Consider the following 24,103-nt stretch of genomic DNA (forward strand, 5'->3'; position numbering starts at 1 on the left):
ACAGAAAGAATAGAGCATCACACATAGATTACATAGATAGAAACATGTAAGTCACATATATAATAAGTACAGTGACAGTGTTGGTTACTGTACTTGTCATAAACTGTTAAAGGATTTGTTAAAAAAAAATAATAGTGTTTTCATGCACCTGTCTCTTTAAAAAAGCCGGCAGGCAATTCGTCATCGGTACCCGACAATTTAGAACACAAGGAATAGAGCATCACACATAGATTAGATAGATAGAAACATGTCAGTCACATATATAAGAAGTACAGTGATAGTGTTGGTTACTGCTGTACTTGTCATTTAGTCTTAAAATAAAGGATTTATTAAAAATAAATTGGCGTGGGGTTCCCCGTAATTTTAGTCTCTAGCGGAGGTTAAGCAGACGGCTTGGGCAGATGTTTGAAGCCTGGGAAGGGGGTAATACCCACGGAGCTTCCCAGGCTACTAATATCAGCCCCCAGCTGAATACCTAGCCTTTACTAGCTATTAAAATGTGGGACCCAAAAAGAAAATGACGTGGGGTCCCCCCTATTTTAATTGCTAGCAAAGGCTAGGCAGACAGCTGGGGGCTGATATTAAAAGCCCAGGAAGGATGTCATAAATATTGGCATGCTTGCGCTCTGCAGTGTCTCTGAAGGATGACAAGCTGGGTGGCAGCTTTCTGCTGCGATCCAGACTGTCATCTCGATGTAGCAGAGCTGAAGCTGTCCTGGGAACCAAGGAAAGGTAAGGATGAGGTTGGTTTATTATTTTACTTTTATTGCAGAAGACATTGGCTTCAGCTGGAATGGGCGTGACGGTAAGAAGAGCTTAATTTAGAATATTAAAGGAATGTGTATTTATTTCAATTAAAGGACTTTATTCTGGGTGTTGTGTTTATTTAAAATATTTTACTAGAAATTCATGGCAATCATATCTAATATTGGCATGACCCCATGAATTTCGGGCTTAGGGCCAGCTGATAATACCAAGCTGGCCCTAACCCCTTTATTACCCAGTGAGCTACCGCACCAGGGCCCTGGATGAGTTGGGTACAGCGCCAGAAGATGGCGCTTCTATGAACGCACCATTTTCTGGGGTGGCTGCGGACTGCAATTTGCAGCGGGGTGTGTGTGTGTGTGTGGGGGGGGGGGGGGGGGGGGGGCAGAAAGCTTGGGCCTCCCTGTGCTGCGGATTCCAGCCCCCAGCTGCCTAGTTGTACCTGGCTGGACACAAAAATAGGGCGAAGCCCCACGTATTTTTTTTTTTTTTTAATTATTTCATGAAATAATAATAAAAAAAAAGGGCTTCCCTATATTGTTGTGTCCGGCCAGGTACAAATAGGCAGCTGGTGGTTGGGGGCAGCCCGTTCCTGCCTGCTGTACCTGGCTGGCATACAAAAATATGGCGAAGCCTATGTCAAAATTTTTGGGAAAAATTAAAAAATAATTTAAAAAATTAATAACTTAGGGACTGCATCTTTATTAACCCCTCAAGTGGAGGGGTGAATAAAGATGCAGTCCCTAAATGTGTTTTTTTTTTTAAAAAATTTAATTAATTTTTCACCAAAAATTTGACGTGGCCTTCGCCATATTTTTGTGTCCAGCCAGGTACAGCAGGCAGGAAAGGGCTGCCCCCAACCCCCAGATGCCTATTTGTACCTGGATGGAAACAAAATTACAGGGAAGCCCTTTTTTTAATTATTTCATGAATTTCATGAAATAATTTAAAAAAAATTGACGTGGGGCTTCGCCCTATTTTTGTGTCCAGCCAGGTACAACTAGGCAGCTGGGGGCTGGAATCCGCAGCGCAGGGTGGCCTAAGCTTTCTGGCACCCCCCCCACCCCGCTGCAAATTGCAGTCCGCAGCCACCCCAGAAAATGGCGCGTTCATAGAAGTGCCATCTTCTGGCGCTGTACCCAACTCATCCAGAGCCCTGGTGCGGTGGCTCACTGGGTAATAAAGGGGTTAGGGCCAGCTTGGTATTATCAGCTGGACCTAAGCCCGAAATTCATGGGGTCACGCCAATATTGTACATGACCGCCATGAATTTCTAGTAAAGTATTTAAAAAAAACACAACACCCAGAATAAAGTCCTTTAATTGAAATAAATACACATTCCTTTAATATTCTAAATCAAACTCTACTTACCGTCACGCCCATTCCAGCTGAAGCCAATGTCTTCTGCAATAAAAGTAAAATAATAAACCAACCTCATCCTTACCTTTCCTTGGTTCCCAGGACAGCTTAAGCTCTGCTACATTGAGATGACAGGCTGGACCGCAGCAGAATGCTGCCAATCAGCTTGCCATGCCGCAGACACTGAGAAGCTCCTCAGTGAAGCTCCTCAGTGTCTGGCTGTGACGGCATCCAGATGAGCTGAGTTCATGTCCAATGAACTCAGCTCACCTAATGCACGTCACTGACAGCGTGGGAGAATTATCCATGGAAAGGTAAGGATGAGGTTGGTTTATTATTTTATTTTTATTGCAGGAGATCATTGGCTTCAGCTGGAATGGGCGTGACGGTAAGTATGGTTTAATTTAGAACATTAAAGAATTGTGTGTTTATTTCAATTAAAGGACTTTATTCTGGGTGTTTGTGGTTTTTTTTTAACTTTGACTATGGGGTTAGTAATGGGGGTGTCTTATAGACGCCTCTCCATTACTAACCTGGGCTTGATGTCAGCTGGCATTATAAGCTGACATCAACCCCAACCCTATTACCCCACTGCCACCGCTACAGTGCAGTGGGAAGAGCGAGGCTAAGTGCCAGAATTGGCGCATCCTATGGATGCGCCATTTCTGGGGCGGCTGACGGCTGGTGTTTCTAGCCTGGGAGGGGGCCAATATTCATGGCACCCTTCCTGGGCTATTAATATCAGCCCCCAGCTGTCTGCCTAGCCTTTGCTAGCTATTAAAATAGGGGGGACCCCACGTCATTTTTTTTTGGGGGTCCCCCATTTTAATAGCTAGTAAAGGCTAGGTATTCAGCTGGGGGCTGATATTAGTAGCCTGGGAAGCTCCGTGGGTATTACCCCCTTCCATGGTTCAAACATCTGCCCCAGCCGTCGGCTTAACCTCTGCTAGAGATTAAAATTATTGGGAACCCCACGCCAATTTTTTTTTTTAATAAATCCTTTATTTTAACACTAAATGACAAGTACAGCAGTAACCAACACTATCACTGTACTTATTATATATGTGACTGACATGTTTCTATCTATCTAATCTATGTGTGATGCTCTATTCTTTCTGTTCTAAATTGTCGGGTACCAGAGAATGCCGCTGATGAATTGCCGGCCGGCTTTTTTAAAGAGACGGGTGCATGAAAATCGGAGGGCACAAGTGTGTTCCAAGTGCCCTGCTATGTTTTTCATGCACCCTCCTATATACCCTGCCTGCCTGTCTGCCTATATATTCTGCCTGCCTGACGTTAAATTGAGCACTGTTCCCATCGATTTGGGCAATTTTTGACCTTCTGCAGACCGCCGGGGGAAACCGCCAGAAAAATGCTCGAGTTTCCCATACACTTACATTGGGCTCGTTGCTCGGGTCGAGCACCTGAGTATTCCAATGTGCTCGATCCGAGCTTCGAGCACCCGAGCATTTTAGTGCTCGCTCATCACTAATAGTTAGCGTTACAGAGTGCTACTTTATTTGTCAGTTATCGCAAACACTTGATTGCAGTTGTTACTGCTAAGGGTGGCCCAACCAGTTATTAGGTTTATGGGGCAATCACTTTTCCACACAGGGCCCTGTAGGTTTGGATTTCTTTTTCCCTCAATATTAAAGACCTTCATTTAAAAACTGCATTTCGTCTTTACTTGTGTGATCTTTGTCTAATATTTGAATTTGTTTTGTGATCTGAAACATTTAAGTGTGACAAACATGCAAAAGAATAAGAAATCAGGAAGGGGGCAAACACTTTTTCACACCACTGTATGTTAAGAGCCAACTTCCATTCTGTCCCATGCCAGTGAGTTCAATTTGGCCAGTCATATCCACAAGCCACAAACCTGTTCCTCAACAGTAGTAGATCAACCGAGGGATCGAATATTGTTATTGAGTTAGTGACTGGAAGGATGATGAATACTCAAGCTAAACCCTACAGACACAGCAGAGCTCGGAAAACACCAGCTGCAGAAATCAATGCCCTGTTCTTTTGTCTTTTTTCTAAGCAGCAGCAACCAGAGAAGACATTCATAAGAGAAATGAACAACACCTGATAGATGGCATAAAACCGGATAGGCGTCCTGATCACAATGGCACACACTGGCTACCACCTGTCTGCCCCCATAAAACTGGGCATCAAGAGATAGGAAGACTTACAACAATTCAAACAATGAACCGAGCCAAGGATCGTTGCCAAATGTGCACATCACCACTGCGCTCAATAAGAACAGATCTCCATTGGTCCATAAACCTTACCCTGTACCATTGTGATTTTTGTACACAACACATTTAGCGGGCACCGCTTAATGATTAGCTACATTTTTTTTTTTTTTTAACAAAGGGGTGCTACAGTAAAGCCACGCTGAGAATCAATTGGTATACAGAAGAGAAAAGGGCATAGGGCAAACAAAGACCATGCACACCCAAATGTAATGCAAAATATAAAAAAGTTTTTATTAATAATACATCAACAACACACAAACAACCAAATTTTTTTTAAAAACACTTAAAACACAACCTGTGTAGAAAATATTCAGATACAAGAGGTATGGGAAAATAACCCAGCAATGCAAAAAACCTCTAAACTTTGTAGGTACTGTGAAAAGTCAAGTATTTATTGAGTCCAGATAGAAAACAATACCTTAGGTCACTGACCACTGGATCAATATATTAATAAACAATCAATATTTGCGGTAAAAAACGTGACCTTGGCAGATGAAAGCATTATATATAGGATCAATGCATATAGTTACCTTCAAAGTGAGTGGACACAACGCACGAAGCTGCTGGTGAGCAGCGATACGCGCTCCTCGTAAATTACACATAAACCTGCTCAAATGGAGATTTCATTACAGTGGAAGGTGCCCTAAGAGACGAGCTGGAGGCAAATCATCATTTCTACAGAGACCTGAAAAGTAAAAATTACTGCAAGTCATCTGTAAAAAAAAAAAAAAAGGACACTCATCCCTGGTCTGTGCTGCTTACGGCAAGGCTCTAATGCTTCAGGACAGAAAATTTGAATATATTAAACTCTAGGAGTAAATATTGATTCTAAAAAGGGCAGAAATTATTCCGAGAAGTCTTAAAAGGGGTTAACAAGAGGTCTCCGAACGCATAAGAAATTCAGCAGGGCTAGCTTACCACTACATCTTTATCAGATACGCTCTACTGGGCACCTGACAGACGCCCAAAACCAGGAAACCTAGAGAAGAAGTGAATTGGAGAAATGTAGGACAAGTGAAGTAAAGAAGAAACCGGGAGCTAATTATTTCCAGAATACAAAACTAGAAAGTACAAATCTAACCACAAAATACAATGTACTGAATATATATGAGGCATAGGGTCACTCGTACAAAACGACTGCAGGCACTGGTATCACAACCGCATAGCATTGCTGCTAGGTCAGATGATTCGGGTCTTCATATGACCTATGTTGACCTGCTAATTAATCTTAATGAGATAACTCTTGGGCAACCAACTAATGTTTAGTAAAGATAGCCCTGGTGTCATGTACTCCAGTTCCAAAAATGATATGCTGTTTTGGGAGTGAGCTCTACCTCAGGCCACCCAAAGAATCAAAAGAGTAAAGGAGTACAAGACATGGTCAATGGCACAGCCGGAGGAAGGCCTGCGTGGGGGCATAAGATGACCCCTTTAATTACATATCAGATATGTTCAAAGGGACGCATTGATGGAATTCTTGATACTATACAACCTACTCATGTTTAAAGGGAACCGGTAACCAGGTTTTCCCAATATAAACAACGGCCACCACCTTTCAGGCCTCTTTTACAGCAGCCTAGTAAGCTGTATGCAAGTCCCCAACCCCCTCTGCATACCACAAAACAGACCTTTTATTCTGCCTAAATACAGTTTAATCTGGTACGATGGGCATCTCTGGTCTTGATCCAGAGCCTCCTCTCTTCTTACAATCACCGTCCTCGTTCCCTACTTCATGTGGATGACACATCCTACATCATTCACATAGTCACCTCCAATCACGCTCCTGCGCAGGCGCACTTCTCTCTGCCCTTTCGAGGGCATAGCATGGGACTATAGTGTGCATGCGATGGGAAAGGCCAAAGAGCACCGATAACTCAGAAATAAAGCAGGAGCATGTGAACTACAGTACTTTGCTCTGCCCTCAGAGCGTGATTGGGGTACATTGTGTGGGTTACGTAAGACACGCCATCCACATGAAGCAAGTGGGAGGACAGTGATAACAACGAGAGAGGAGGCTCCGAATCAGGACCAGCAACACCCATTGGACCAAAGAGCACCATGTGGGGGGATAATAAAAGGCTTTTTTTCAGATATGCAGATAGAGTTGAGCACTTACATACAGCTTACTAGAATGCTGTAAAAGAGGCTGTAAAGGTGGTGTCTGGACCTAATATTGAGAAAACCTAGCGACAGGTTCCCTTTAATATAGATAGTCCTCCTCCTGGTGTGGCGTCTTAGAGATGAGCCCAATCTTAGATCATCCAAAGAGTCAAAGGAGCAAAGGAGTGTAAGGCAAGGTCATTGGCACAGCTTGAGGAAGGGCCTGTGTGCCAAAACGTTGCCGTCTTTGAACCTATACTCCACAATAAAGCAGTAACTGATGATATAGGTCATTTTACAACAGCCGACCGGCGGCATTAAAGGACTGCGGATTGGCTACTTGTTTGCGGTTTTATAGCCCGTTTACACATGTAGACCACTGAACAATCTATTACTGCACAGGCTGCCATTGTTCTGCCACCTGCTGCAGAAAACAATGCTCTTTTAGGTAACCGAAAAGATCATTCCACCCAATGAACGAGAGTGTTGCTCTTTCGCCAGGTGATCATTAGCCTATTTCTTAGATCAAACGATCATCGTGAACAAACGTTCCAAGGAAAACTCAATCATTCAGTGTAAATGCAGCTTTAAGCTTCTTTTATCTTTAATGCATATGGTATAAATGGAAAGATGAGTGGAACAAGAGAACAACTCCCCAATAAATCAATATTTTGCTATTTTACTGGTCTTCGTGAAAAAAGGTTATGAATGACCCATAGGGTTCGTAGACTCGCGTATACACAAATAAGCTCACATAATGTCCAAGCGCCTGACTTCGCACAGACCTCCACCAGGCGCCTTCAGCAAGAAAACAAATGTTTTCACCCTCACAGACCTTCATGTTAATAGTTCTGTGCCGCACTAGACTTCACAAAGAACAGATTGTGCTGTAATTATCCACACTCTGAACAAGTAAGAGAAGCAAAGTTATAAAAATAAATGCTGACTTAATAGACTTCTCCAGAAAAGGGTTAGGCTGAACAGAAAACTTTTTTGCGCAGCCTGCCGAGACACGCTTTTGGAAAATGCTAAACTGTTCACAATGTACCATTCACCTACTCTTGTAATTTGCAATGCTGAACCTAAGCTTCTCATGGCAGACGTTGAATTATAAAAGATCTGTCACCAGATTTCAAAATACAAACTGCATACATTATTAGATAGATATCTTAGACCGGATGAGGCTGGTGTATTTACTTTGAAAATCAGAATTGCTCTATAACCCTGAGCATTTTATGCCTTCAGCTAAAGAGTGAAATAGCTCATAGGTCAAAGTATATTCAGTCTTTAAGCCAGACAGACAGCTGCAGATTGTGCAGAGCAGTGTGAGAACTCAGCAGCAGGAGGGACACTGTGGAGCTATCAATCAGGCTATAGGGTAGAGATTAAGTTAAAACATGGGAAAAAGTTATACAGCTATTCTACATGGCTCTTCAAAGTAAATACACTAGGGTTATCAGGTCTAAGAAATCTACATATTAGTTTTCAGGAGCGCACCAACCTCCAGCTGGCTGGAGAGTTACATAGTTTATAAGGCCGAAAAAAGACAAGCGTCCATCCAGTTCAGCCTATTTCTTGTGCACTGCAGCTATTCCGCAGCGTTTATCTAGGGGAAGGCAAAAAAAAACCATGCGGTATAGGCCAATTTACATCACTGAGGAAAAATTCACTTCCAGACTCCAATCTGGCAGTCAGATTAAATCCCTGGATTAATTAACTATCACTAAGCATAAGATGTAATTTTATTGTTCTCAAGAAAGGCGCCCAGGCCTCTCTTGAACTCATTAAGTGAGTTGGACATCACCACTTCCTCTCCCAGAGAGTTCCAGAGTCTCACGGCTCTGACCGTAAAGAATCCCCTTCTATGCTGGTGCAGGAACCTCCTTTCCTCCAGACGCATAGTGTGCCCCCTCGTCTTTGTCACCATCCTTGGTATAAACAGGTCATGGGAGAGATCTCTGTACTGCCCCCTGATGTATTTATACATGTTTATGAGGTCTCCCCTAAGCCTTCTCTTTTCCAACGTAAATAGGCCTAATTTTGACAACCTCTCTGGGTATTCTAGTCCCTCCATTCCCTTTATTACCTTAGTCGCCCTCCTTTGTACCCTCTCTAGCTCCAATATGTCTTTCCTGAGCGCCGGAGCCCAGAACTGTGCACAATATTCTAAGTGCGGCCTGTTCTCATCATATGCCCCTACTCCTCTTCTGATGCATGCCATGACTCTATTTGCCTTCGCAGCTGCTGCCTGACACTGGGCACTCCAATTTAATTTGCTGTTAACCAAGACGCCCAGGTCCTTCTCCATGTCAGATTTCCCCAACGGTTTCCCATTTAATATGTATGGGTGACTGCTGTTTTTCTTTCCCATGTGCATGACCTTACATTTATCGCCATTGAACCCCATTTGCCATTTTTTGGCCCAACTCCCCAATTTATCTAAATCCTCCTGTAGCTGTGCCCTATCCTCATCTGTATTAACTACTTTACAAAGTTTAGTATCATCTGCAAATATTGCTATTTTACTATGCAACCCTTCCACTAGATCATTAATAAATATATTAAATAATATAGGGCCCAAGACAGACCCTTGAGGCACCCCGCTAGTAACCCTGACACACCCTGAGCTTACTCCATTGATAACCACCCTCTGCTTTCTATCACTCAGCCAGCTATTTACCCACTTGCACACATTATCCCCCAGACCAAGCATTCTCATTTTATATACCAACCTTTTGTGTGGCACGGTATCAAACGCTTTGGAGAAGTCAAGGTATACAACATTCAATGACTTGACTCTCCCCGGTCCAGCTGTGAGCTCACCTCCTCGTAGAAGGCGATCAGGTTTGTTTGGCAGGAGCGATCCCTCATGAATCCATGTTGATATGGAGTTAGACAGTTATTATCATTAAGATATTCTACAATAGCATCTCTAAGAAATCCTTCAAACAATTTACCCACAACAGACGTTAAGCTTACTGGTCTATAGTTCCCAGGGTCACTTTTAGACCCCTTTTTGAATATTGGTACCACATTTGCTTGGCGCCAGTCTAGTGGGACAGTCCCTGTCCATAAAGAGTGCTTGAATATAAGATACAGCGGCCTGTCTATCACATTACTTAATTCTTTTAGTACCCGGGGGTGTATGTCATCTGGGCCTGGTGACTTGTCTATTTTGATATTATTTAGGCGTTTCTGAACTTCCTCCTGGGTTAGGTGGGTGATATTTAGCGGAGGGTTTACTTTATCACTCTGCATTTCCTCCGATAAATTTTTTCTTTTGTGAGTGATGCGCTCCAAATTGATTGACAGTCTCTAATGATGTAACTAGAGTCAGCTTTGCCTCTGCTGCATCGGAGGAGTACAGTGGACGCATCCAGCAATCGTGCTGCTTTATAGCAGTGCCGATTGTAACCTAAGAAATAAGTAGTAATTAATAGAATAAAAAATGTATTTGATCTTAAGAACGGATATGATATTTAATAACAAGTAAATTACAAAGTTGTTTGATACAACCCTTGAAATTTATGAGTTTTCTATGCTGAGGTCTGCTGACAGGTCCAGATTAATTTTGGGGGGCACAAACAGCCCAAACCCACCAAAGTTATTAAGGTGTGCGCCTTTTAAAAAATTTGAGGCACCTTACTCCAGCGGGCTTCCATTTAAAACTTTATGAAATGCCAATATTTGTTAAAGAGTTCATTTCACCAATTTTTTCATGTAGAACTGCAAACACAATGTAATAGTGGCTGCAGAGCAGAATAAAACGTTTCTTTTCTTTTTTAATTTTGCCTCTCTGTGGCGAAGATATTGGCAATCAAAGTATTTGACACTTTGTGAGTTGATTTCTGTTAAATCCAAGTGGGTGTTTTCAGTGTATTCCCTCGGGGCGTGTACTTCTTCACCCTGTATGACGTTGCCCAATGATAAGCGGGCAGCAACACTCAGCAAAAAAAAGAACACGCCCTCACCATAATCCTGTGTAACATGTAACGACATCCTGCTCTGCTCTCACTGTAGAGCAAATACAAGTTGCTGTGAATACAAATCACTGTGAACTTTGGACAGGCCGAGTAAAGAGAGGGACAGTACAGCAGAGGTGACAGGAGAGGAGGAGAGCTGATAGAAAGGCTTGTAGTGTAAAACAGATAAACTCAGGAGTGCTGCCCCTCCCTTCACATGGACTGCCAGGACCTTACCTGAGAGATGTTAGTTAGTGCTCTACACCCAGCAGGTTAGATCAGGACTGCCTGACATTACATTACAGCTCACACATGGAGAAAACTGCCCCAATTTATGTTGAGGGTGTCCTTTTTCTCCTGTATATTGCTGCCTGATTATGATTGGGCAACATCATACCTGGTGAAGAAGTACATGCCCCACAGTGAAAACTCTAACAACACCCTTTTGGACTTAACGGAAATCAACTCACAAGGTACCAGTCACCCTGGGTATGGAGAGAACGACAGGAAAAGGGGAGGGAGCCCTTCAAGTAGGGAAAGAGGGAGTGGAGACCCCTAAACAGTTCAAACGACAAACCCTGACTCCCCTATGGACCCTATATAGGTTCTGCACTTATCGCCGAGCAGGAAACCTGGCCCTAGCTGACCCTAGAGCTAGGCCCTAGTTAGGCAAGGGGAGGGATGAGCACTAGTCAGCCCCACTGCAAACTAAAGTACACACAAGGGAAACAAACAAAGGAATACAATTAGCTTCAAGATGACATCAGAGAGAAAATGGCAACAATGCACAAAGGAACTCCAAGGTAATTCTAGCTGACTACTAGAATTCCAGGCCTGAACAGAATCAGAACACTATCACCAGCAACTCTCTGGAGAAAATGAGTGTATTTAAGGATACAGCAAGGGCATGCTAATTAGCAGCAGAAGGTGAGGAGCACTGCTGGGTCCTAAAGCTATAATTCCCAAGCAAGGTGAGGATCACCGCTGGGTCCTAAAGCGAGAGGGATCATGAAAGGATCAAGAAGATGTTTGCAAGGCCAAACGTAGCGACCTTCTACAGCCGGACCCCGTATGACTGACTGTCAAACCTGACACACTCGTGACCGTACCACATTCTTTGATTACTAAAATCTCTGCAACGGAGAGGCTAAATAAAAAAAAGAAAAAGAAAAGAAATGTTTTATTCTGCTTCGCAGCCACTATTACATTGTGTGTGCAGTTCTACATGAAAAATTTTGTGAAGAATTTCCCCTGTTGTGTTGCCCTTTGCAGCAAAGCTGGTTAACATTCAATTGTTCCTGAGAAAGCTGTATAGCAATACATTGCCATTGCAGCTCACAGCTGGGTTGTCACTGAAGTTCCAGAACTCCACTTTGTTGCATAGTGATATCATACAATGTCCACTGCTACAGCACTGACTGGTTTGTCATCCAGGACAAGGAGAGATGTGTGACAATTTCTGTAGATTTGATAATAGTACTACTGCATACCGATTGTCTCCCACACCAGATTTAGCTCTTGTCTGATGTATGCCATGTTCAAACTCATGTCCAAAATCAAATAAATCAGAAGCCATGATTTTTTTTTAGAGCACAGTCTAGATCAAGATCTTTGAAAATATGTCGCTGTTTCTTTGTCGATGTGGTCAGAATGTAAAGCAGAAAGGGACAGAAAGACAAAGAACATATTTGTAACTCACACAAACGAAACTGTAGCAACAAGTTGTGGGCGCAGGAAGTCAATGGTGAGACCCAGAGAGTATGATGACAGGGCAATTGTGCTGACAGAGTTAACTTTCCATCGTGACAGCAGATCCTTAAAATAGGATTAACTAAACATTACCAGAATCCATTCATCTACTGTTCTTATTTCCAAAAAGTACAATTATTTTGTAAGAGGATACGCAGAGGAATAATATATAGAGAATCGACTATAGGATGATCACCCAAAATGGCAGAAAAAATCTTTATGCCCATGTCAAAAGGAGTTTATAAGAGATTAATGAATGAACTTCCAAATTAATAAATGGCACAAAAAGTTGCAGAGAGGATAACATATATAGTTTTCAATACTGGGAATTGGAAAGGTGGTAAACTTTCACATGCAGACAATTGCAGTAAATCTTGTCTGCAGTAAAAGATTGTCTTTACAAACCACGCAGATGTCATCTAACCTAGTTCTGGACTTTAGATTCTAAAAATATAACTCACGGGAACAGTCTTAGGACGGATAAAATATTTTTTGGGAAATGCGGAAAGCAGAGATTCAGCTTAACTGTCTAGAAATCAAGACAGCAACACATACGGTACCTTAAATATGTGACGTAACGTACTCAATGTTGGGCAGACTGGACTCCCTAAATCAGATCATCCTAAACTGTACAGCACCTCCACTTGTGGCTGACCTTACTCTGGTTACAGACTTGCCATTTTGTATGTATGTATAAATTCATTTAATAGGAAACTCAAGTATTGACTTAAACAGAGTTATAAGGAGTTCGGGCAGATCCTATCTAAGGAGGTTTTCAGACCTTCTAATATTGATGAATTATTCTTATGGCAATGACCATTAGACAGTGATCAGAGCTATTCTACCCTGACTATGTTCACCATTTACATCTGGCCGGAGCAGAAAGACAGGTAATTAGTGGGGGTACCGATCGTCGGATCCTACCAACTGATACTGATGATCTAGTCAAGGATATCATAAGACCAGAGAACTCTTTTGAAGGGTTTGTCCAGGACCATTTTACGGACCTAAAACCTAACAGGCAAGTAGTTGCTAACAGAGGCAACTACCTGCCTATTCAACCCAGCACCGGCTCAGTGTAGTCAACGACTGCCCCTTTTGGCTCTTCCTCTGGCTTGCTCTGCCGATGGGCCGTTACTGCTGACATCATGCCGATTGAAAGCCGGTTGCCCTTAGTTAGGCAGCTACACCCAGTCAACAGAGCAGAGCAGAAGAGAAGCCGGCCGCTGCTCTGTCGATGTAACATCAGTGGAAGCAAACAAATTGCCGGCAGGAGTGGCCTGTGACCGCTCTGTGCCACCAGAGATCGGTAGTTCCCAACTGCCTGACTGTTAGTTCTTCAGCTCATAGTGAAAAAATGTAATAGTCCTCAATAACCCCTATAACGATGGGAGTAAACTATTTTGTTTGATTTGCTATATAGGATTCCCCAAACAATTTGATCCAAAAAGAATGAGTTATGAGCAAATCCTCTTGAAAGTGGTGAAAATATGGGGATCCCCTAATGTTCAAATGGGAAGCAATGTAATGTTTGCAGAAAAAGGGATCTAAAGTGCATTGTATGCAATCACACTGAGCACTACTCGGCTCTTCTCTTGTAGATGGGGACACAATATTTAGTCAGTTTCATCTTTGCTCTAGAAGGAACACAAGCTCAACTGAACAAGACCTTTATGCCAATGAGGAAAAACCAAAATATCTTCTGCCCATCACCGATCTCGATCATCATCGGTCTCTTTAGAGTAATGCATTCTCACAGTCACAAGTATCTGACTGTAGGGTTTCAGTATTCTGGAGAACACACCTGTCGCACACATCCATGTGTCATATGCGGTATGCCACCATTTTCCTCCCTCTATATCAGGAGGCTCCATTAACCGATCACTTTGACAGTTCTTATATCAATAAATCATCACACCTGAAATAGAATCGCCACTCACCCGATAACACGGCCCTTCCTGGCTTCTTTTCTCCAGTTCACAGTGTGACAGAAAGGATCTCCCGAGATGTAGGCATCCGTTCTTAAGTCAGATACTGATCCTACAGACACCTAATGGATAGAAGAGCGGATGTCATTACCATTATGCCTAAAGTTATGTATATTATTCCACAGATACTAGAAACTTTACACTTGGAGAAGTTATCCCATCATAAAGCTCAATAACCTGGCCACATCATACATCACTAATGACCCCAGAAAAGGCCGGTCTCCGTGTTAGAAAGCATTGCTTACACTTTACAATTTCTATAATCCCATTCTTTTTGAAGGTGAGAAATAGCACATGCTTTCCCTGCTGTCTGAGACTGACACCAACCTCTTCTAGTAATTATATGACTAATCAATAGGACCATAGAACCTAAGGTCGGCCATACACCTTAGATGGGTGTTGGCTAAACGATGGTTCGGCAGATCATTCGGCCAGCATCCAACTTAGCCGACACTCCCATACACCGGATCACTCATTTGGCTGAGCGCTCCTGTGCTCTCCATGAGAAAGCCGATGTCTCACACATCGGGCGGCGACTGGCCTCAGGGAGAACAATGTGATCGTCAGTCCAAAATCAGACATGCCCTACTGATATCTCTCCCAACAATCATTTGTCTGGGTCCCCCATACACATTAGACTGTTGGCTAAACCCCTTGATATTGGCGGGTCAGCCGATATTAGTCTAATTTGTATGGGGGCCTTAAGGCTACGGCAAGTTCCCAAATATCAATAATTCATCATCTATTCTAACATGAGTCTGAAGCAAAATATGGTGGATGAAAGAACCTTAGCAGTCATTAAAATGAGAATATCACAATGGAAAAAGATTCATCATGTGACACTAAATCACACGCTGAGGATTTGGTTATGGAAATTTCTGCAACTAAAAATCGTTTCCGTTCATATGAATCAAGTGTTTCTGAGGAATGGGACAGTTTCAGAACTTTTGTGGAACAAAATCTGCCGCAAATGCTCAACGTGTTAACATAGCGGGGCGGGTTCACACTATGGACATTGCACCAGTAAAACAACAACACTTAGGCCACGTTCACACAGTCAGTATTTGGTCAATATTTTACATCATAATTTCTAAGCCAAGACCAGGAGTGGGTGATAAATGCAGAAGTGGTGATGTGTTTCTATTATACTTTTTCTCTGTTCCCCTCCTGGTTTTGGTTTATAAATACTGAACGTGTGAATGCGGCCTTATACTCTCCTCTGGTGCCGACACCATTTCAGCGGTGTCTGCCCTCGCTCTCTCGGGGTCCCGGCGTCCAATCAGTGCTGGCTTCACTCTCCCCGCCTTTGGATGTATCAGACATCAGAAGGAGTGAGTAGCAGCTCTGACTTCCTCTTGATGTCTGATTCGTCTGAAGCCGGGGAGAGTGAAGTCAGCGCTAATTGGGCACAGGGATCGCGCAACAATGTCAAGTGAGCCCCGGGAGAGCCAAGTTGACACCACTGGTACAGTGCCGGCACTGGAGGTGAATATAAGTGAATAAGTGCTGTTATTTTACTGGTGCAAACATGCTGATTTAGATGGGGATGTCCGAGTAGTGGACAACCCCTTTAAGTGAAGAGATTTTAACAAATCTTATTTGGCCATTAAATTAACTTGAGGTGAGGATACTAGAATTCTTTGTGCAGAACACAAATGTGGATTTCACCATTTGCAATGGAAAAGATGAAAATTGGCGACAAGATCTGCATGTAGTGATCAGGGATTTTGCTGCAGGTACTGCATGATATCTGCATCAAATATGCAACGTGTGAATTTTGCCAGGCAGCATTTAGGGCTTGTTCACACATTGCATTTTTACCATGTTTTACAGTACCAGCAAAGTGAATGAGATTTCTGATTGGAGAATCTACAGTATATTGCAGTAGTAACTTTGTGGATGAGAACCAGACCACTAAATCCAGACACTACAGAAAAAAATCTGCAGCAGAAATGATCAGGTCCTGCTGATTTTCTACCTGCGGCGTGTCACTTTATGCTGTGGATTTTTACCACTCGCAGTAAAAAAGGGTGAAATTTGTAGCAAATCCACAGCATTTCCATAACAAAATACCCGAGTTATTGTGCAGATTTTTTAGCAGTTTTGGTGTGAAATTTCCACATGTATCCATAAGCAGTGTTCACAAGTAGCGCTTTCTATAATGTTTTCTTTGTACACAGCGCTTTACAATAACAGCAAAATGAATATTGTTTCTTAAATCTCATTCATACAGTGCGTTTTTGATTGTGTGATTTGATCTGTGATAAATTTTGCATTTTTTAAAGCAGCATGTCATTTTTTTTCAGCATTTTTTCTCCTTTGAGATCATAATGGCTTAGCAACAAACGATGAACCAAAAAACAGCAAGTAATTCTTGCTGCGATTTCCTGGCCATAGCGTAAATTTTCATGCAGAACAAAAACGCATGAAAAAAATCTAAGTGTGGACATGCACTGAGAGGCGAACCATCCCAGTAAATGCAGCCATATGCTCAAAGGTGATGATTATATAAGGAAGGGGGGCAATCATGGTTATTTGGCTCATTTGTTCTTTTTAACCCTATAGAGACCCAACTTTGTCACACAAGCACAAATTTGTCATCAGCTGCAGCGTAGGACTGGGGTGCCCAAGGGTCCAACAGTAACCAACTCCAGGGCCCCACTTTTCAGCTACATACAAATGTGACATTATCCTCCATCACAAATTTCTATAACCATGAACTGGGTAGATTGTTAAATGAATAAGATGCTGCCTTTGTCTGTACATAGAGATTCAAGTACGGTATATTGTGCCAAGTACTGCTTATATAAGAGGGTGGTGGCCCACCGGAGGATTCTCCTGTTCTGCTGTCGGACAGTCCAAGCCTGGCTGCATCTGACTTAAGCATGAAACACCGGCCAGACACAATTGATAAGAGAACCAAGTTTATGATGAGTTGTATCCTATTCACAATGAATTAGATACAAACATTCTTCTTCACTACAAGGACAATTATTGCAATTTTGAATATATTTTTTTTTTATACCAACTAAAAAAAGCAAATGGAGCATCTGCAGTTCATTAGCTGCACTTCAATGATAACAACATCACCAGAACCTATTTCTAGATTCGCTTCGCTGAGTTAAAGACACAAAATACATTTTTGAACACAAGGCGGTGATGACCGAAAACAGCTGCACAGAAGCGTATAAGTGCGTCAGAAAGAGGTCTCCGGTCAGCAGGATTCTTGTGCCAACAAGCGGGCAAAGTTTCTCCATCTTCTCCATTCCAAGAAATAAAAAATATTGGACAAGTGCACAGCCCCATAGAATAACATGGAGATGAGCGCTACCCGTCAAAACCACAGATAGCAGTCGTCTGATTTTTACGGTCGTATGCACGAGCCCTTACACAATAATATTAAAAGGATGGTTCGCTTACACAAGAAGCAAAGACAAGATACAAGAGATAATACAGGGTATATTGTCAGCAGTAAATGTCAAAGAAATAAAATGAAGCCAGGAGATATGAGCAGATCATGAAAGATGTGTCCATGTGTTACAATAAAATAATCAATCACAAAGATGGAACCAATATCAAAAGAATTATTACGCAATGTGCAAAATATATAAACACCAATAAATGAGTATTAAAGCTAATATAAAGTAACCTAGTGCCCATGAAACATAAATAGTAATAGTCATTAATATAAACGGGACTGAAATTAGGGGCCTGAAAGATGAGCTGCTCACCAGTAGACCTGCCATATGAACACAGACCACTTAAAGGGAATCTGTCAGCAGGTTTTTACCACCTAATCTGAGAGCAGCATAATGTAGGGGAAGAGACCCTGATTCCAGTGATGTATCACTTACTGGGCTACTTGCTTTAGTTTTGATAAAATCACTGTTTATTTAGCAGATTATCACTAGATGACTAGTAAACCTGCTGCCATGTATAACCCTGCCCCCACCACTGATTGGCAGCTTTCTGCCAGTGTACATAGAAAGCTGCCAATCAGTGGTGTGGGCGGGTTTATACAGAGCTCAGCATTCAAAGAACTGGTAGATCAGCAGCAGATAAAACAGGATTTTATAAAAAAAAAAATGACAGCAAGCAGCCCAGTAAGTGACACATCGCTGGAATCAGGGTCTCTGCCTCTACATCATGCTGTTTTCAGATGGGAAAACAAAAACTTGGTGACAGATTCCCTTTAAGTATGTTCATGTGGCTTTTTTGCTGAGTTTTTATGCGTTTTTGGTGTGTAAAATACACAGCACGTGCAGAATCAATCAGTGAGATTTCTGAAATCTCATGCATACTCTGGGTTATTTTTCCACCTCTATTTTAAGCCCTGCTGAGTATTAACCAAGACACCGCATGTAAATTCTTTAAGCATTTTTTTGGCAGCGATTTTCACTCATTCAAATGAATAGGTGGAAAACGCTGCAAAAAATGCACGTAACAACGTGATACAAAACACATGCATTGTACACAGCGTTTTCCCCCTGGCACTACTGTATTTTTTTGCGCAAAAAAACCCCTCCAAAAACGCAACTTGTGAACATAACCTTATGGTGCATTTACACAGGTAAATCATAATCTTTATTTGTAAAAACACACGTCAATGATTTTCCAATGGTGCAAACATGCCGGCAATCATCTGACATATGAACAAAACATTTGTTTGTTGAGTGATTGGATCGTTTGACAGCAAAAAAAAAAATTAAAAAAAAATTAATGCCTGTGTAAACTGGGGAAATGCTGCCAATGATATGATACTATTGGGGGACAGAGTAATTAGTGCTTGCTCTGACGCCAGCAGTGTTCGTCTGCCTGTGTGAACCGGCCGGCCAAACAAGCGGCAAATGACTTGTTTATAGTCGATTGGTGCTCAATAATGATACACAGACCATAGTTGCAGATGACCGTGTATTCGGTCATCTGAGAGAGTCGGGCCGATTATGCTAATCACATTGTGATCAAACTCAGCATAGTATGCTCCAATTCTAAGGAGAAGATGGGAAAATAAGATCTTCATCTTCTCCATTGCACCAGTCCGTGGAAATTAGACTGCACTCAGAAGTCATCTGAGTGCATTCTGAAGGTTTCCACAGACTCATTGACTTGCATCATGGCCGAGTGCGATCCGAATATCAGATTAAACTCAGGCACGCAGTGATTTTTTTCCTCGGACAGTCCTGGTCTAAGTAAAAAATCTGACATGTGTATGGCGGCATAAAATAACATAGGTCCGAGTGCGATCCGATGTTTTGCTGGATTACACTCGGACCGAAAATATGCCCACGTGCACGAGCCCTAAATGTGCCCATTAGAAAGCAGAGAATATGTGATGTATGATAACGCACTACTGTCTTTTGTGGCCGCACAATATAATTACAGATATAATAGAAAAAATGGAGAACGATCTATTCATATTGCTCTGCCGCACATAATTCTAGGGCATTTACAATACCTGAGTTTATATACACTGCTCAAAAGAATAAAAGGGAACACTAAAATACCACATCCTAGGTATCACTGAATGAAATATTTATTCATTACATAGTGGAATGTATTGAGAACAATAAAACATAAAAATTATCAATGTAAATCAGAATAAATATCCCATGGAGGTCTGGATTTGGAATGATACTCAAAATCAAAGTGGAAAATCAAATTACAGGCTGATCCAACTTCAGTGGAAATGCCTCAAGACAAGGAAATGATGCTCGACAGTGTGTGTGGCCTCCACATGCCTGCATGACCTCCCTACAATGCCTGGGCATGATCCTGATGAGCCGGTGGATGTTCTCCTGAGGGATCTCCTCCCAAACCTGGATTAAAGCATCAGTCAACTCTGTGGTGCAACATGGCTTTGGTGGATGGAACGAGACATGATGTCCCAGATGTTCTCGATTGGATTCAGGGAACTGGAAGGCCCATCCATAGCATCAATGCCTTCATCATGTAGGAACTGCTGACACACTTCAGCCACATGAGGCCTAGCCTAGCATGGTCATGCATCAGAAGGAACCCTGGGCCGAGTGCACCTGCATATGGTCTCACAAGGGGTCTGAGGATCTCATCCCAGTACCTAATGGCAGTCAGGCTACCTCTGGCGAGCACATGGAGGGCTGTTCGGCCCTCCAAAGAAATGCCACCCCACACCATTACTGACCCACTGCCAAACCGGTCATGCTGAAGGATGTTGCAGGCTGCAGATCGCTCTCCACGGCATCTCCAGACTCTGTCACGTCTGTCACATGTGCTCAGTGTGAACCTGCTTTCATCTGTGAAGAGCACAGGGTGCCAATGTTGAATCTGCCAATCACCCTGCATGGTGTTGGGATGTAAGCACAAAAGCCACTTGTGAACGTCGGGCCCTCATACCACCCTCATGGAGTCTGTTTCTGACAGTTTGAGCAGACACATGGATGTTAGTGGCCTGCTGGGGTCATTTTGCAGGGCTCTGGCAGTGCTCCCCCTGTTTCTCTTTGCACAAAGGAGGAGGTAGCGGTCCTGCTGCTGGGTTGTTGCCCTCCTACGGCCTTCCTCCACATCTCCTGGTGTACTGGCCTGTCTCCTGGTATCTGCTCCATGCTCTGGACACTGTGCTGACAGACACAGCTACCCTTCTTGCCACAGCTCGCATTGATGTGCCATCCTGGATGAGTTGCACTACCTGAGCAACTTCTGTGGGTTGTACTGTAGACACCGTCTCATGCTACTGTACCTCTAGGGGTGAGAGCAATGACAAAATGCAAAAATGACCAAACCAGCAGCCAAAAAGGATGAGAACAGAGAAATAGTCTGTGGTCACCACCTGCAGAACCACTCGTTTATAGGGGGTATCTTGCTAATTGTCTATCATTTCTACCAGTTGTCTGTTCCATTTGCACAACAGCAGGAGAAATTGGTTCACAATCAGTGTTGCTTCAGAACTGGACAGGTTGATTTCACAGAAGTGTTATTGACTTGGAGATACTGTGTGTTAAGTGTTCCCTTTATTTTTTTGTGCAGAGTATATTCCAATACAAAGTTACACATCTAATAGAAAGCATTACAAAGCTTTGTAGTCATACTTTTAGAGCTGTACCGAGGTATTAAAGGATAATCTGTTATAATTATTTCCTTGGACATAAATTATTTCTGCAGGAGCAAAAATGTAGAATGTTTCCATTCTGGAGCAGGTGGGCATGTGTTGTGTTATGTCAAAAAAGTGTTGGTGTATATATTGTATATATCTCATGTGCAATGTGAAGTCAGCAAAGTCAGCAAACCAAACCTCCGACTCCACAGCCCTGCCTGACTACTGAGCGTGTACATAAAGTGCAGCACAGATTCATATCAACTAAAAGCCCAGATCCTTAGATCAGGAATAAAAAAGACATTTATAGGACATTTCATAACTTTCCCAAATTCTTATGAAAACATTTACAGCACATACTGCATTGTACTACTGTACCCAATTTAGTATATATTTTTGGAGTCGGAATCAGTCCATTTTATACCGACTCCACCAAAATTTGAACGACTCCGACTCCACAGCCCTGATAGCCGGAGTACTTGACTCCCACTAAATCTGTGCGGTGCATGAAATAATCACAGCAATAGATATGAAGGACAATGAAGTATTGTTTGCAGCCCGCTCTCCGGAGTATATAACGTTAAATGATGCAGATCGTTTCCAGTATTACATTAGTTTCAAAAACACAATTTTGAGACTGATGTTTTAAATTCATTATTTATCACCTGGGAGGCAGGGAATTCTCCCGACATTATACACAATCTGGGAAAGTGTCTAATAAGACACTTTGTCTTCCGGGCTGCACAACAACATGACACAACGTCTTGTGTTCTGCACATACCATCGTCTACAGAGAGGAGCGAATAATCTAGGACTAGGTTACCGTTCTTGATTTATAGGACAGGCTGTAGCTAAAAATAATAACAAATGTGTCACCATAAACCAGAAATGGCTGTTGTTCAACAGGTCTTGGGATGTTTGGCATTGGGGAAAACAAAAATCAAGAATATTGGATTTCAGCATGTCCGATTCCTTGTTCCTGGTCAGCTATGTCAGAAGTGGCTGCTCTCCTTCTTCCTCCTTATAATGAGCAATATTAGGACTTATGTACATACAGTGGTGGCCAAAAGTATTGGCACCCCTGCAATTCTGTCAGATAATACTCAGTTTCTTCCTGAGAATGATTGCAATCACAAATTCTTTGGCATTATTATCTTCATTTAATTTGCTTGCAAGGAAAAAACACAAAAGAGAATGAAGCAAAAATCAAATCATTGATCATTTCACACAAAACTCCAAAAAAGGGCCGGACAAAAGTATTGGCACCCTCAGCCTAATACTTGGTTGCACAACCTTTAGCCAAAATAACTGCGAACAACCGCTTCCGGTAACCATCAATGAGTTTCTTACAATGCTCTGCTGGAATTGTAGACCATTCTTCTTTGGCAAACTGCTCCAGGTCCCTGATATTTGAAGGGTGCCTTCTCCAAACTGCCATTTTGAGATCTCTCCACAGGTGTTCTATGGGATTCAGGTCTGGACTCATTGCTGGCCACCTTAGAAGTCTCCAGTGCTTTCTCTCAAACCATTTTATAGCGCTTTTGGAAGTGTGTTTTGGGTCATTGTCCTGCTGGAAGACCCATGACCTCTGAGAGAGACCCAGCTTTCTCACACTAGGCCCTACATTATGCTGCAAAATTTGTTGGTAGTCTTCAGACTTCATAATGCCATGCACACGGTCAAGCAGTCCAGTGCCAGAGGCAGCAAAGCTAGCCTAAAACATCAGGGAACCTCCGCCATGTTTGACTGTAGGGACCATGTTCTTTTCTTTGAATGCCTCTTTTTTTTCCTGTACACTCTATGTTGATGCTTTTTCCCAAAAAGCTCTACTTTTGTCTCATCTGACCAGAGAACATTCTTCCAAAACGTTTTAGGCTTTCTCAGGTAAGTTTTGGCAAACTCCAGCCTGGCTTTTTTATGTCTCGGGGTAAGAAGTGGGGTCTTCCTGGGTATCCTACCATACAGTCCCTTATCATTCAGACGCCGACAGATAGTACGGGTTGACAGTGTTGTACCCTCGGACTGCAGGGCAGCTTGAACTTGTTTGGATGTTAGTCGAGGTTCTTTATCCACCATCCGCACAATCTTGCGTTGAAATCTCTCGTCAATTTTTCTTTTCCGTCCACATCTAGGGAGGTTAGCCACAGTGCCATGGGCTTTAAACTTCTTGATGACACTGCGCACGGAAGACACAGGAACATTCAGGTCTTTGGAGATGGACTTGTAGCCTTGAGATTGCTCATGCTTCCTCACAATTTGGTTTCTCAAGTCCTCAGACAGTTCTTTGGTCTTCTTTCTTTTCTCCATGCTCAATGTGGTACACACAAGGACACAGGACAGAGGTTGAGTCAACTTTAATCCATGTTAACTGGCTGCAAGTGTGATTTAGTTATTGCCAACACCTGTTAGGTGCCACAGGTACGTTACAGGTGCTGTTAATTACACGAATTAGAGAAGCATCACATGATTTTTCAAACAGTGCCAATACTTTTGTCCACCCCCTTTTTTAGGTTTGGTGTGGAATTATATCCAATTTGGCTTTAGGACAATTCTTTTTGTGTTTTTTCATTGAAGACAAATTAAATGAAGATAATAATACCAAAGAATTTGTGATCGCAATCATTTTCAGGAAGAAACTGAGTATTATCTGACAGAATTGCAGGGGTGCCAATACTTTTGGCCACCACTGTAACTAGAGTTGAGTAAAGGGATTGACGAAGCCTGGTCAAGATTCCACTTCAGTAGTCCATGGTCTTCAGACCAAAGCTGTGCAGAACGCCTCTTCAGATTAGTAGACGCCGCTGCATCATTACGTTTTAAGGCAATGTACACACGACATCATAGAAGACCACT

General features: G+C 42.5%; 1 protein-coding gene across 3 annotated transcripts in view; it reads right to left on the minus strand.

Annotated features, from left to right (window-relative positions):
• ERBIN (erbb2 interacting protein) overlaps window positions 1-24,103 on the minus strand; it is a 238,002-nt gene that overhangs the window by 184,314 nt on the left and 29,585 nt on the right. For all 3 annotated transcript variants that reach the window (XM_073680222.1, XM_073680223.1, XM_073680221.1), the window contains exon 2: window positions 14,134-14,243. The gene's annotated coding sequence lies outside the window, so the exon portion shown is untranslated. The remainder of the gene's footprint in view (window positions 1-14,133; window positions 14,244-24,103) is intronic.

This window comes from Phyllobates terribilis, unplaced genomic scaffold (genome assembly GCF_046119375.1).
Source record: "Phyllobates terribilis strain yellow unplaced genomic scaffold, ASM4611937v1 Scaffold_1__5_contigs__length_1240528914, whole genome shotgun sequence".
Taxonomy (NCBI): domain Eukaryota; kingdom Metazoa; phylum Chordata; class Amphibia; order Anura; family Dendrobatidae; genus Phyllobates; species Phyllobates terribilis.